The 15,514-nt window shown below is 41.3% G+C and overlaps 1 protein-coding gene across 5 annotated transcripts in view; it reads left to right on the forward strand.

Moving 5' to 3' along the window:
• Sgms2 (sphingomyelin synthase 2) overlaps positions 1 to 15,514 on the forward strand; it is an 80,103-nt gene that overhangs the window by 41,184 nt on the left and 23,405 nt on the right. The window lies entirely within an intron of this gene.

Below are 15,514 nucleotides of genomic sequence, written 5' to 3' on the forward strand. Positions count from 1 at the left end.
CCAGTGAGTTTGAAGCCAGTCAGGTCTACTACATAGCAAGCTGTAGGCCAGGTAGGTCTGCATAGTGAGACCCTATCTTAAAAACAAGCAAACAAATTCACAAAATTGGGCCTTCAAGACAGCTCCACAGGTAAGGGCACTTGCTGCCAAGGTGACCACCTGAGTGAGTCTGAGTGAGTTCCATAGTAAATACTTGCAAAATGCTTATTTATAATCGATGTAAAACGTATATGCTGTCCTCAAAACACACACAAAAGAGGTCTGGGCAGTTCTGGTTTTGGTGTAGCTGTCTGCTCCCTCACACTGGGTTCTGCCCATTCCTCTGCTGTCTGACTGGTGCATCCTGACATCAACAGAGCACCTTTTCCAGACTTTCTCAAGCAGCAGTGAGATTGCACACTTTTCTCTGATGTTACATTCTGAATGTACTTTTGGTTCCTTCCCATTGAAGCTCTGAGAAGATGTAAGGTAAATAAATGAAGATTCAGTCCAATGATCCATACAAGCAACAACTGTACATAACTCAGAATACATTACAATATAACAGGCTTATAAATGAAAAATGTGTATGATATATGTGTATATTTGAGTTTCATATGTATTTCGGTAATATCCATGTTCTCTTTCCCAACTCTTCCCAGATCCACTCTCCCTTCCGTTACCATTCCCCACCCCCTCGTGTCAAGATCACTTTGTGCTGCCCTTGGATATGTGGCCTTATACTAGAGTGTGCTCAGCTTCTCAGCCTGACACTCAGGGAAAACTGACCTTTCCTCTCCTAGGAGATAAGACTTGCCAGGAACTACTATGCTAGGGGTAGAATTCTCCTTGCTGTGCTGGGATTTGGTTGGCTCTGGCTGGCACTGGTCATAGGTGTGCTGTCACAACTGCTGTGAGCGCTGTGTGCAGCTAGCTGCCCTGCTGTGCCCTGAGGCACACTTTCCTTGTCGTCCCCCATCACCTCTGGCTCTTACACACTCTTTATGCCCCCCGAGCCTCTCTATATACAAAACTGTTGGAACAAAAACATCCCATACTCCTATCACTTGGACAACTATTCTAAAACTTTTAGAAATGTTATCTTCTTTTTGTACTTCATTGCATATGCAAAATGGACAAAGGAGTATCTTTTACAAGCAGAAGCGTGTTTTTGATAGTAATTCTGCCATTGACATAGACAGCAGAAAATTTTGAATGTAGGAATAACTAATATAGCAAATTAGAAAATATAATCTAGAAATAAAATACTACTCAAATTTATAAAGGGTAAGTGAGTGAGTAGTGTTGTTTTATTATTTCTTGACTTTCTCTGTATATGTGCAATATAAATCTTTATTGAAATTTCCTCATCATTAGTATCTAAGACAAATTCTTATGAACTTGCAGGAAAAACTTTTGTGTTTATATGTCCTTTTTAAAAATGGAGAATATGTTCTGTTGAAAGCAAAAGGCATCTCATGGATGTTTCACTCAGAGCCATAAACATGAGTTCCTTTTCATGTTTCACCAAATTTCTCTAGTGATTCTTGTTTCTGTAATTTGCTCCGAGAAAAATTCTCAGTGGTGGAGTTGCTATTTCGAGAGATGCAAGCATTTTCAGTATTTGCTAAATGAATAGAAAGAGATGCTTTAAAAGGAGTTGTACCAGTTTCTGTTGACATCAGTAATTGGCTGGTGTCTTTTCCTGTTATGGTCCTTTGGTGGTTATTGTTTGGTTCAGTTGAGGTTTTTGTTACTGTTGAGTTGGCTGGCTGGATGGTTGCTGGTTAGCTGTCTGGTTGGTTGGTTAGTTGGTTGGCTGGTTAGCTGTCTGGTTAGTTTGCTGGTTAGCTGGCTGGTTGGTTGGTTAATTGGTTGCTGGTTAGCTGGCTGGTTGGTTGCCTAGTTGGTTGCCTGGTTAGCTGTCTGGTTAGTTGGTTGGCTTGTTAGCTAATTGGTTGGCTGGTTGGTTGCTGGTTAGCTGGCTGGCTGTTTGGTTACTTTTTTGGTTGATTGGTTGGATGGGCAGGTAAGTGAGTAGTTGGTTTTGAGACAGGATCTCTCTGTGTAGCTGGCCTGGGATTCTCGATATTCTTCCCTCTGTATCCAGACTCCCAAAATCAAAGGCACAAACCACCATGCCTGGTTCAAGGTGGTTTTTATATTCCTTTTGAATTATAGCTTAGATACACTGATGGATGGCTATCACCTTATCCTCCCATCTTCTTTCTTTCACACTTTCTCAAGGGCAGTTTCGGGTAGACTTCTAAGGCTAATACCCCCAGAAGACAATGAAAATCCACAAAAATAGGCAAAAATAAATTGCGGGGGGGAGAAGTGCCCAAATGAAAACCTGCTCTTTATAGAGATCATCTATGTTTATGTCTAAAGATGTATGTTTATTTACGTATAACACCATTCCTGCTCATTAAAGCACATACCATTTCCCATATACACCTGAGGTTCTGTTTCCTTTTGCTACAGCAGAAAGACCGAGGTTAGATAGTTTCTAGACTATCTGTTGCAATGATAGTCTCTAAACTTTCTGTTTCAATGACTGACATCATCTCCCCACAATCCCAAGTATGGCTTGATTTCCCATTCACCTTCCTTAGTAGCCTAAGCTGTAAGCCGTATGCAGTATCCCTGCCTGGCTTTGGGATCCTTAGAGCTGTTTAATCACAGCTCCAATGCTTGTCCATACTTTTCCATATTAGCACACTCCTAAGCTTCCATTGCAGAGTCATCTCTTCTCTCGTTTCCTTCACAAATTCATTTCCTTTTCTTTTGTCTAATTATCCCATGAAGGGACTTCTTGGGTATATTAGAACTGAAAGTTTCATGTTGTGATATTTCTAAAAGAAATACAAAATAAGAGCCAAGTTTTCTGTTCTAGGTTTTTGCAAAGGGAAACAGTAATTGGCCTTGGATTACTTCAGTGTCAAGTGTGCAAAAATACCCTTCAGGATAGTTGTCCCATCACACACTGTGATGGAGCATGCAAGCTCTGCACAGGGACATTTAGTACTGGAAACCTGAGAGCCACACACTTGTTCACAGATGGAAGTGGCATTCTTGAGTGAACTGCTTTGAGAGAGAAGGGTCATTCTCTGAAGGCTTCTTGATCTCTTGCTGTAGAAATATTCGTTATTTTGTTTTATGTATGTGTGCCTGAGTGCGTGTATGCGTGTCACATGTGTGCATGAGCCCTTGGAATTCAGAAGAGGCATTGGATCTTTTTGAACTGGAGTTACAGAATGGTTGTGAGTTGCCAAGTGAGTACTGAGAACTGAAAACCCAGTCCTCTGTAAGTTCTCTTAACCCACTGAGCCATCTCTCCAGTCCCTAAAGTCTCAGTTTCCGCGAACTTCATCTTCTCCTAAGGAACATGTCTTTTGGCAGTGATTCAGAATACTGTACTTAACCATTGAAGTCTCCTAAAGCAACATATAAATTCTTAGTTCTCTTATTTAGTCAAGAAAAATCAGTAGAAGATTATTTTATGGGTACATTCCAAATACCAATGTAACTATTACTTGTACTCATTAAAATTGTTTAAATAGCATTCTATTAGACTTGAGATTTAGTCCCTTAGTTAAAATGACTCTTTAACGTTATTTTCTGTGCCATTCCTTTGGTGGAGTGTTGAATTAGGTTGGGAAATCTGGGACCCGAATTCGGGGAACACAAATAATCAAGCATTATTAAGTCACTCAAAAAAAACTAATGTCTAAAACCTAGATTGGAAACATTGGTCAAGTTATGTTTCTGAGAGGTAACTATTCATTGCAATGGGATAGTTGAAATTCTAGGAAAAACTAGGGCTTAGAGAAACTGGTACTTTTTACAACCCAGACCACTGCAAAGCCGGAGCTTGCTTAATCAGCCATGCAAATGTGTCCTTAGGTATCCCACAGGCCTGCATCTTCTAGAGGACAATGAAACTAGCGTAGACTGTGTGAGTGGTGTGCACTTGTTACTACTTCATTTGTGGAAGACGTTTTTTTTTTTAGTTGACATAACCAAATGAGAAATGAAGATACCCCCACCTCCCTGGGTCTTCCATGGCCTCTTTTGTTTCTGAATTATTCTTTCTCTTATCATGAAAGCATGCCTTACTGTTGTGTGACCTTTCCTGGGGAAACATAAGCAGACATCCATTTACTCCAGATCGGCACCAATGACAGCCTGAAGAAACCGTTTCCTCCAACTCTTAGGGAACCAATTAGTTGAGGTTCCTACGGCAACATGGCCGACTCAAAGGCAGCCATGTCACCCCAAAGCCCACCCTAGCAGGTGACCAATCAGAAAGCTGCATCTCTAGGCTCCCTATACAATTTGCAGGCAGCTCCCACCATCTCCCCTCCCAAGTGTCAGCTACTGTTTGTGTAACCTTGAGGAAGGCTTTGTGAATCTTTTTGAGGTAACCAAACCTCACAATTTATATTAGCTTCCGAAGTCTGAGTTTCCTTTTTCCCACTAGAGGGAATGTTTCAGTTTATAGGAAATCGCAACAAGCCACTTGCTCCAAGCAGCCCATGTAGGCAGAAGCATAGATGTGCAGAGCTGTTGAGCCTATGTATTTCTTACTGGACATGGTTTATATCCTCCCCTAATAAGGCCAAGATAACAGCACAAGTAATTCACAAAATGATAGGATTAATCTGACGATGAGAGCACTGTGGAGGACATCCCTCTAGCTACAACACTGTATGTTAAATTAGCCCTTAAACTCATTTTGTTGACTGCCACATTAAGCACAGATATAGTAACCCGTAGCCCATCGCATTTTCAATAAGCATCTGTATGTCTAATTCTGGGCTCTAGGCCTCCACAAAGAAACTATGCCAGGGTGTAGCCATAGACTTTCTGCAGCAGTGTGACGGGTGTTCAGATCCCTGTGGTTAAGCTTGTGCTCCAAACATCCTACCTAACGATGGGCCTGGTTCAGTGTGCCTTCCCCTCAGATCTCAGCCTGCACCTCAGTGGTGTATGAATGTTCAGCTCCTTTCTGTAGATTCTTGCTCAAAGGTGATCTTTGCCTCCGTTGTAAGAGATACAGCGGTAAATACGAGGCAGGACCTCAGGAGGTTGTTTTAATACTCATTTCAATGGCAATCTTACACTATCCCGTGCAGCCAGTAGTTTGACAAAGCTACACTATTGGGTCACCGTGTGGTGGAGAGAGGAGTCAGAAATAGGCTTCTAAAGTGCTCAGAAAGGCATAAAATAAGGGAGTTGTATGAGAGAGTGATAAAGTTATTTGAAAGAAACTGATCCTTTTTTTCCCTCTGAGTTTAATTTTTTGGTTGTTGACCAGGAAATGAAACATTGCCCTTGACTGTGATCCTAACTCACCTGGAATAAGACCTCTACTGTCATTTAGAAAAGCAGTTTGCATCGTATAATGTTTATAAGCTTCTCCTTCACTTTCTTTCTTGGACCAGCCATTTTCTTAGGAAAAAATGTTAGCCCTAATATTTGACTTAAATAAGATTTAAAAACATAATTTTGCATATACCTGCCACTTTAATAGGTAAATTTTTATAGCCACTTCTTACAGAGTATTAAATATTAAAACATAAAGGAATCAGTTTCTAGGTATATAAATTCTCGTGTAAAAGAAAACTGGTATTGTATAAGCAGAAAACTATCATTGCTTTTCAGTTAGGCTGTTAGAACTAACCTTTCTGGTACAGCACCACCCCCACCATAGTATTTCTAAATAAACAAGTGCTGAATACTGTGGTTTGACCATTGAATGTGAAGCAAGAAATGACAGTTAGATGGGATGAATCTATTGCACCATATAGTATTTTATACATTGACAAAATTATAGTTTAATGGAATACCACAGTAGTCATGCACAACTATAATTCAGATTATTGAAAATATAAACATCTTTTTTATTATATAAAGGCTGCTTCCTTGGACTAAAGTAGAAAAGTATTTTAGCCTAAAGACACAATTTCAACCTAGTTTATCCCCTGCATCCATGGTGTGTAGTTCCCTTGATGTAAAGACAGAAGGTAGATAGTAAGCAAGTAGGCAGTTCTTCTTACTACTGCTAAAAACATCTTGATGACAGCACCATCTGCAGTCTTCCCGTCTCACCCTCCAAAAACTCTACTGATGCAGGAGAATAGAAAAAGGAATTTGAGCCAAACATAAGCCAGGATTTCCCACCATTTGGGAAAAGAACCTCGGATGTGTTATATTCCTCCTTTAAGCACCCTTAAGAACTTTAAGAGTCTCTGGTTTAGACTGAATAAAAACTTAAGGGAGTGTTTGGACTATTCCTTAGACTTTGACCAAATTATATAGCCCACTTACATCTTCATGATCTGGGTAATCCTGTCAGTCTACTTGTGTTATCCATTGACTCTACCAACCTGTCCATCACTCACTTGTTAACCTATCAAATCTCCCTATCTGTTCATCACTAACTTCTTTATTCCCTTACTGTATGCTCTCCCAGGGCTTGTTAAATTGTCCTTCTCTGTGTCACCCCTTCCCGTCAAGATTCTTCTCCTGGGTCTGGGGAGCTTGGTTCTCAGCTCACCTGCAACTCTAGTTCCAGGTGATCTGCCCTCACACACATACCCACTTGTTTTTCCATCAGCTTAGTGGCTGCACCTGAATCTACTGATGTTTTAGCTGTGGTCTTCTACCTGTGGCCCCACAGTCAGCCCAAAGCTCAGGCCACAGCATGGTAGGACTTCAGGTCCTGCAGGCACCAGCTTTGCTGTTGCCACCAAATGTATTTCTTAACTAAGGCTCTATTGTTCTGTTTACCAATAAAGACTTGGGAGTCAGGTGTTGGGGTGAAAGCCTGCTAGCTCAGAGAGAGAGAGAGAAGGTCAAGCAACCAGCTGACAGCTGACCTTCCTTTTTTTGGCTGGAGACCCAGCAAGAGAGTGTCTCTCTCTAGCTATCCCAAACCAAAAAGACAGTGAAACGCCCAAGTCCGGGGGGCCCCCCCCCCGCCCCCTCCTGTTCACCTCTCTATCCATCTTCCTGGATCCTCTGTACTCTCTATGACTAATTCCTGTCAACTAGTTACTGGCTCCACCCCTTGATCCAAGGATTTTTTTATTTATACAGTCTCCAGTTTCACAGTGCAACCAAATATCCCATAACTCTCTCTCTCTCTCTCTCTCTCTCTCTCTCTCTCCTTTTTTTTTAATTCTTCTGCTAGAGTATCACCCTCACAATTCCAAGTACAGTTTGTTCTCTTTACAACACACACTGGAACCAGAGCCAGTAGACAGAATTCTCATATATATATATGAGAATATATATATATCCAGAAAATAGTCTACAAAAAGACATCAAACTTTAAAATATCCCATGGAATGCTCTGCAAGTGAGATCTCAATGAAGTGACTTCACAGTGTCATTTACTAAGTAGAGGCAGCTGCTGCTGCCACAGCCCTTGGCTCCTTCACAGCGCCCTGAACTGTGGTGATCCCTTCCTACAAAACATTCCTCATACTAAGATTTCTTGTTTTCAAATTTGCACAGCAAATGTTTGCTCTGGGTAGGTACTCACTTCAGACACTAAAGTGACCAGTTTTCAGTGAGAATAGCCTTTACTCGTCCCTAATCTTACTTGTGGTGCTTGGGGTGTGCCTCGGTGGAAGAGAGCTCTTGCTGGTAGAGAAAGGTCCCAGGGTCTGTCTCCATCACTGCAGGAATTTTTTAAAAAGCTCAGTTACATAGTGACTTTTGTTGGGTTCCGAGGGGAAGCTCATCTTTCCCGAATCACTTCATTTTGTTCAATTACCTGTTGTGGGAGTGAGGGAGCCCAGACTACATACTTTTAGTTTAAAAAAGGTGTGTTTATCACTGGCTAGTTTTTGCTTTTTTTGTTTGTATGTTTACTTTGGTCTGTGGAAAACTTAGAAATGTGTGACAGTTCTGAGTCACTGCTAACAAAATGCCCAACTGCTGGGTCCAGCACTGTGAAGGGACACAGCACCCTAGAAGAGAGAGTGTGGAATATTCCTTGGTTTTCTAGTTATTTTGAAGAGCTAGATCAGTTTTTTGGTTTTTTGTTTTTTTTTTTTTTTTTTTTTTTTTTTTTTTTTTTTTTTTTGGTTTTTCGAGACAGGGTTTCTCTGTGTAGCTTTGGAACCTATCCTGGCACTCGCTCTGGAGACCAGGCTGGCCTCAAACTCACAGAGATCCTCCCGCCTCTGCCTCATGAGTGCTGGGATTAAAGGCATGTGCCACCAACACCCAGCCCACTAAATCAGTTTTTAACTGGTGAGTTGTGTTGTAGCTCAATAGCATACAATTCATTTACGTATAAGTTAAATGATTTTTAGCAGATTAGCAAATTAGTTGTTAGTTCTGTGGGTTAGATCAGTTTTTAACAGATGGATTGTGTTGTTGCTCAGTACCATAGAATCCATTGTTTTAAGTATTAAAAGTTAAGAAGATTTTTAGCAAATGAACAGGTTGTGCAAGCATCATCAATATCTAATTTTGGAACATGTCAACTGCCCAGAGAGAAACTCCAGCCTATTTACAGCCTTTCTCCAGGCCTGCCTGTGGTCCCAGATAAAAGATTCCTGTCCCTGTGGTCCCTGTCCCCACTGAATGCCTTTCTCTTTCTCTCCTACAACTAGATCCAGAACTGAAATAGCCCATCCACCTTAAGAGATACATACCTACCGTACCAGAAAGTAAAAAAGAAAAAAAAAAAAAGTTAATCTCTGCCAAGAATTTTTCTTCAAGTTAATACAGGACAGGTAGAATCGATTGAAACTGGCTTTTTAGTTATGCTTTATTTTAAAATGGTTTTGAAAGTCACCAAGATATTATGAACCTACTTCCCTAATTGGATCTCTTCTATTGGAAAGATGTGGGACCTTGTGACTGTCCACAATTTATGATTCAAGCTGGAAGTGGTGGTATAGGCCTGTAATTCCAGCGCTCAGGAGTCTAAGCCAAGAGGACCACTACTTCAAGGCCAACTACATATGGAGTTCCAGGCTAGTGTGGGAAATATGGGGAGACTACTTCAAAACACACTCACAAAAACTGAGACATTCTTAGATCCAGCAGGGATATTAGCCAGTTTATTTTTGTTGGCAAAGCATTCTAAACCACATGATAGTTTTCAATAAGCAATCGGTTGGTCACCCTTAGAATTTTCAAGAACTTGTTGATAAAATAACAAAACAAACTTCTATTTTGAGATAGTGTCTCGTGCATCCCAGGCTGGCTTTGAACTTGCTGTGTCGCTGGGGATGACCTTGAACTCCCAATTCTCCTGTCTCCACTTCCCAAGTACTGGGGAACCCAATCCATGGCATCATGCATGCAAGGCAAGCACTCTAGTAACTGAGCTACACACACACCACACAGCCTTAAAACCACAAGCACCGTTGTGTCTGGGAGCACATTGTTATGTTTGAGGAAGGAGGAGTTTCACAAGGAAATGAAGTTCAAGGTTAAGATGTCCTTGTATTTAAGAAAAGCTTCAAGATGGGCAATCTTCTGTCCAGCTGGATCCCGTTAACATAGAGTAATAGACCCCTGTTATGAATTTTACATGCTTTATTAGTGACACTAACTTTAATATGATTAATATAGATGATAGGTAAGTTGTTAGCAAGCTCCTTTTGTTCTGCCAAGATGAGGGACAGCTTATATATCAAAGTGTGTGTGTGTGTGTGTGTGTGTGTGTGTGTGTGTGTGTGTGTATGTGAAACTCCCTGTGAGTACATGTGTGTTTTGCTTTGTTTTGTTTTGCTGATGCTGAAGTTGAACCCAGGGTCTCCCACATTCTAGGCAAGAGTTCTAGTTCTACACCTCAGTTCCATGTCCAGCCCTCTAAGTGCATATTGCTAATTGCTACTTAGAGGACTTTCTTAGGTATTTATGTCTCTTTCTATTAAAAAAAAAAAAAAAACAGAGCCTGATAATTTTCTCTTGGTCTTTGCACTGAGTATATTGTTTGCCTGTTAATATGTCACATCCTGGAGTCAGTAGTCTGTCATTTAAGAAGAGAAAACTCTTGAGGTCAGTGTCCTGATTTAAATGTAAGATTTGCTGTTTCCTATCTGACCTTGGGCAACTTGCTTTGCCTTAATGTTTCTTATCTGACCTCGGGCATCTAGCTTTGTCTTTTTTTTTTTTTTTTAATTGGGCTGACAATATTTCTTAGGGTCGTTATGAGTGATTAAACCAGGCACTAAAGAAGAACCTGGCACGCAAGTAACATTTGCTGCAAACCATTGCATTCTGTTGCTATTCTATTCTACTTTTTTTTTTTTTTTTTTTTTTTTTTTTTTTATGGCTGTATGGTGGCTGATGGGTTTTCTGGTTTGACAAAGCTTTGGGGTCTGTTAACAAACTCATCAGGTTTTGGCACACTACCAGTCTTAAGACCCAATGTTAAGCTGTAGCTTTTCCTGCATCGTAAGCTCAGTGTGAAAATGTCCTTCGTTTATAATTCCAATTTGTACAAGTAGGATAATATTTGCTTTGATTGGGGTTTAGCTTCTATCTTGAATAGATTAAATTCTTCTAAACATTAAAGCTCACACATAACTTAGGAAAGTTCTTTTTTTAAAGCTATATTGACACTTATTGTATCTTATCATAACAAAGGAGTCACGTGCATAGCAGGGCAGACTCGAAGGTCTAATAAACAAAGCATTCTGAGCCTTGGACTCTCTGCCCCAAGGCCTCTGCAGATGTGTTTACCTAGCTTCCCATCAGCCTTGTCGAGGGAGGCGCTTGGGAGTGAGTGGCCTTTCAAACTCCTGCCTTGGCTTGCATCCTTGACTGTGGATCCCAGGACCCCTTTTCCATTTTGTTTCCTGTAACCTGTGCTAGGCATTGCTGATGCTCTACACTACCTGTCCAGGTTGAATTCCTCTTAGCTGTATGCTCTATTATAGTTTTAGTAGTTATGGGTCTCTTTTGCACCCTTGTGGTAATTAAACACGCTTGATATCTTTTATCCTAAGTGCCTGGAGTCAGAAAGGTTTCTAATGGGGGCGGGGTAAGGGGTGGAGACCTAGGTGATTCAACCCTTGAGAAGGGTTGCTGCCCTCCCTCCAAAACAACTGACATTGAACCATTCACAACTACTTATTAACTCCAGCTGCAGGGTGTCTAATGCCCTCTTCTGGCCTCTACAAGAGCCTACACACATATGGCATACACATTAATCAAAACAAATCTTAAAATGCTTTGGATTTGGGATTTTTGTGGAATATTAGCATATACATGATGATATTTCTCAGAGATAGAATCCTAGCCTAATTCAAACTTTATTTGCACTTCATATATACCTTATATATACAATGGGGGTTAATTTCATGCAGTATTTTAATAATTTTATACATGAACCAAATTTGTGTGTATTGAACCATGTGAGTTATGGAATCACGTGAGTGCTCAAAAAAAGTTGCAATTTTGAGAATTTTAGAGTTTTTCAGATTCAGAACAGGCAGCCCGTCCTTATTACCACATAGTATTTAATAGTGAGAGGGAATCATGATTCTTTGAATTCGTCCCCTCTGTTGGATATTGAGTTTTTTTCATAATTGACAATTGAAAACTTGCTTAAATACTTTGTATGCTTCTTATTTCAGTGGGCAATGGACCCACAAAATAGGAATCGGGTGAAAGGGCAATTATGGCAGCACCATCATGTGATGTAGTGCCACTTCCATTTTTAAATTCCTGGTTTAGAGATCCTGTCAAATTACAGGAGACATCCTACCGGGATTGTTAAAGCTCAATGACTAAATTATATATGACTATGACAGCGTCAAACCCTTAATATATCGGCTCCCCCTCCTTCCTGTGAGGATGGTGTTTGTTTATGTTTTCTCCCCGTCAGTGTTGTTATTTTGTTCATAGTTTGCTTCACACAAATTCTAAATATTTTAATGAATTTCTAGTATTTGAGGGCAGTTTTGTCCTTTGACAGGCGGAGGGGGGGGCGGGCATCAAACCAATAGTTTGTGGTCAGGTAGTAAGCATATTTACATTAGATTTTTTCAAAGCTGATTATATCACACATTCTGTCATACAGATGTCAGATGTGTGTTTAATTTGTGAGTAGACCTTCCAATGGCTATGTGCTTGAGAAATCTGGTTTCATGTGTACATGTTTTATGCTTTTCTTTAACTACTTGACTGTTCACTTGTGTTGGTGTGCTGGCTAGTTCCATCTCAACTTGACACAAGCTAGAGTCATCTGAGAGGAGGGAGACTCAATTGAAAAATTGCCTCTAGGAGATCGGGCTGTAGGCAAGCCTGTTGGGCATTTTTTTAAATTAGTAACTGAGGTGGAGGGTCCAGCCCATGGTGGGCTGTGCCATCCCTGGGCTGATGGTCCTGGATTCTATAAGAAAACAGGCTAGCAAGCCAGTAAGCAGGACTCCTCCTTGGCCTCTGCATCAGTTCCTGTCTCCAAGTTCCTGCCCTGGTTTCCTTCAGTGATGATCAGGAATGTGGAAATGTGAGCCGAAGAGACTCTTGCCTCCCCAGCTTGCTTTTTGGTCAGTGTTTCTTCGAAGCAATAGAAACCCCGACTAAGACATTTGATTTGCTGAATAGACACAGTTCAGCAGTGAAGATGACAGACATAAAATGTAGGAACACAATACATGATTACCTGCAGTTCAACAAAAGATTGCCAGCTTCAGAGTGCAAAGGAAGCAGCATTGAGAATGTTTCACAGGAGACATCAGCTCACATAATACACAACCAGCCATGACATTGATGCGGACAGAGCATAGCAATGCAATTCCAATTACTAGCCCTGGATACTCTTATCTGAAAAATAGAAAATGTCCCCTTTACTTCACTCAAGATAATTACTTTTTAATAATTGATGTATTTTTTGTTTGTGTGTATATGTGAGGAAATGTTTATATGTATGTGCACCATATGTGTGCAGGTGCCCGCGGAGGCTACACAAGGGTGTTGGATCTCCTGGAGATGGGTGTACCTATTATTTGTTCTGGGAAATAAACCCAGGTTCCCTGCAAGAGCAGCCGGTGCTCTTAACTACAGAGCCATATCTCCAGCCTGATTATCACTTCTTAAAATATGCTTCTGATATACTTTGCTATAATCACTTCCTAATTGTAAGCAATACTTAAAATTCTATAATATGTTCCACTTTGCAGTTAAAAAACTAAAAGAATCATACTGACGTACTAAAATCAAATCTCAGCATTTTGTATTTGCTTTCTCGAGGGAGATGGATTTGTAAAGATCTTAAACTGTCTCCATGTTATCTAGGTTAACTCATGGTACTTGGAGAGCTTGGCACCTGTTTGTGCTCTGGTGTGGTAATCCAAACCCGTGAACTAATGGGATTGCCACCCAAAGAGGAACCACTGTGGCTTTTGTCATTTGCTCAGGCAATGAGAGGAAGGGACAATTGTAAAAATGAGTATGACATAGTCACCATCTTCACAACATTGAGTCTGGTGTTTGGATGACACAGACGAATTTGCCATGTATGTGTATTTAACCTTAATGAAATCCCAAGACAAACATCAATTCTGCTGTTAATGACAGTCAGTGGGTACTGTACTCACAGAGTGGTTCTCTAGTTCCTCCCAAGGGCTCACACTCAGCCTCATCATTATTTCAGTCAAGTTCATAGTAGTCCCCTGAGGTAGGTGCCGGAGTTCTTCCTCTGGGGAGAAAAGAGTGGCTGGAGTTTCTTCTCCACATTCTATGTTCTAGAACTAGATGACAACCTTACAAAGGCTACCTGTATGTCCACTTATGGCTTCTCGTATGTATGAACACCATAAGAGCACATGTGGAATGTTGAATATGTTAGCCAACTAGGCTGGAGTGGGTAGAAACAAGCCACCGCTGCTGGGGGCACTGGGTATCTTCCTCAGAAGGAGGTGTCCACGGTGGAGAGAGTTGCTGTTGGAGTCAACTTGCTGAGGCTCCTCTTCGAGACACGTGTTCTTCCTGTGGCATTTCCACAGGCACTGCAGAGAACATTGGTCAAGTTGGAGGAGCACTGGCTTTTCCTCCCTCTCTAACGCCTCAGTAGCTGAGAGATTTTTCAAATGGACAAGAGGAAGGTGAGCTGTTGGAAGTGGATGAACCCTCATGGCCACTCATTGTCTGAGGGTCCTGTTTTTTTCTGCCAGGTCAACGTCTCCCATGCCTTTTCTATCTCAAGGGTGGGCTTTGTCGGCAAATGGATGCCAGGGGAGAGGGACATGTAACAAATAAATCTAATTTTTATCTCGAGCCCAGCTCATCTCAGGCCTTCCTTTCACAATCTGAATATTTCCTTGTCTCCCACAGCCTTGTTGTGGCTCTAGCTCTTCAGCTAAACTAGTTGCTTTTGGCTATGTTTGTGTGTGTTCACGCATGTGTGTAGGCCAAAGGTCAACATCAGATGTCTTCCTTAGATATTCTGCACCTTATGTTTTGAGACCGGGCTGTCAATCTACATCTCACTAATGCAGCTTAGACTGGCTGGCTGGCCATCCAGCCCAAAGGATTCACAGGTTTCCAACTGCCACGCCCACTCCCACCTGTGCACTGGAGTTACTGGCATGCTCCACCTTTCCTGGTTTTTTTAAGCTGGTGCTTGGGACTCAAATCTTATGCTTGCACAGTAGGCATTTCACCTGCTGAACCATCTCCTTAGTTCCGGTGTTGTGTTGTCTTTAAAGCAAAACCAAACCCTTTAATCTGCCCCTGCATTCTTCAGTGCTGAGATAGTAAGTATACAGTAAACTCTTGTAGTGATCTGTTTGCCACCATAGTGTCAAGGAAATACCTGGATGTACTAGCTGAACCACTTACATCCATTAAAGGCTTAGCTGTCACTACATTGAATTTAACCATATTTACCCTGAAAGGAGGCCTTTAAATTTGGAAGAACTGTGCTAAAGTTGGGCAGTGTACTCAGGGTGGGGACTAATTACAGGGTTCTGGAACCCCTCAGGTGGCTGGGCTGGTGGCCTGACTGAAATGCTGCTTTCCTAAATTGGGAACAGCTGGGCCATAGTGCAAGTTAGTATAAGAGTCACGGCTTCTCTCTGGTAAGGACTCTCTGCTCCGTGGAGCTTGTGGCACTTTCGGCCAGAGGCGCCTTTCCTCAGCCACAGTTGGTAAGTGTCCCAAGGGGAACCGCTGAATGCCAGTTTCTGTTGCTTGGTAGAAATTGTGATTGTATCAAAATGTTATCAGTTTCCTGTGGCAGTTTTAGGAAGTTTCCCTGTGGCTGCTTCTACCCTTTTCCCAAATGAGACATAGCAAAGGTTTTGTACATCTTCCCGCTCTGTTGCTTTGAAAGTTGTTGGCTTTGTATGTGTTGTGTGTCTCTAGATATGAAAAGATAAACTGAAGCATCATTGTTTTAAATGTTGAATGTGCTGCTTTGCAGATGTTCATAAAAGTAATCACTAAGGGATCATAGGTTTTTAATAGGAAAGTCAGAAACCGATCTGTTGTGGAAAATGCAGACATAACAATTCAGCGGTTTCCCGGAGTTTCCAAATCCTTTACATTTTAT

The sequence above is a fragment of the Cricetulus griseus genome (genome assembly GCF_003668045.3).
Source record: "Cricetulus griseus strain 17A/GY chromosome 1 unlocalized genomic scaffold, alternate assembly CriGri-PICRH-1.0 chr1_0, whole genome shotgun sequence".
Taxonomy (NCBI): Eukaryota; Metazoa; Chordata; class Mammalia; order Rodentia; family Cricetidae; genus Cricetulus; species Cricetulus griseus.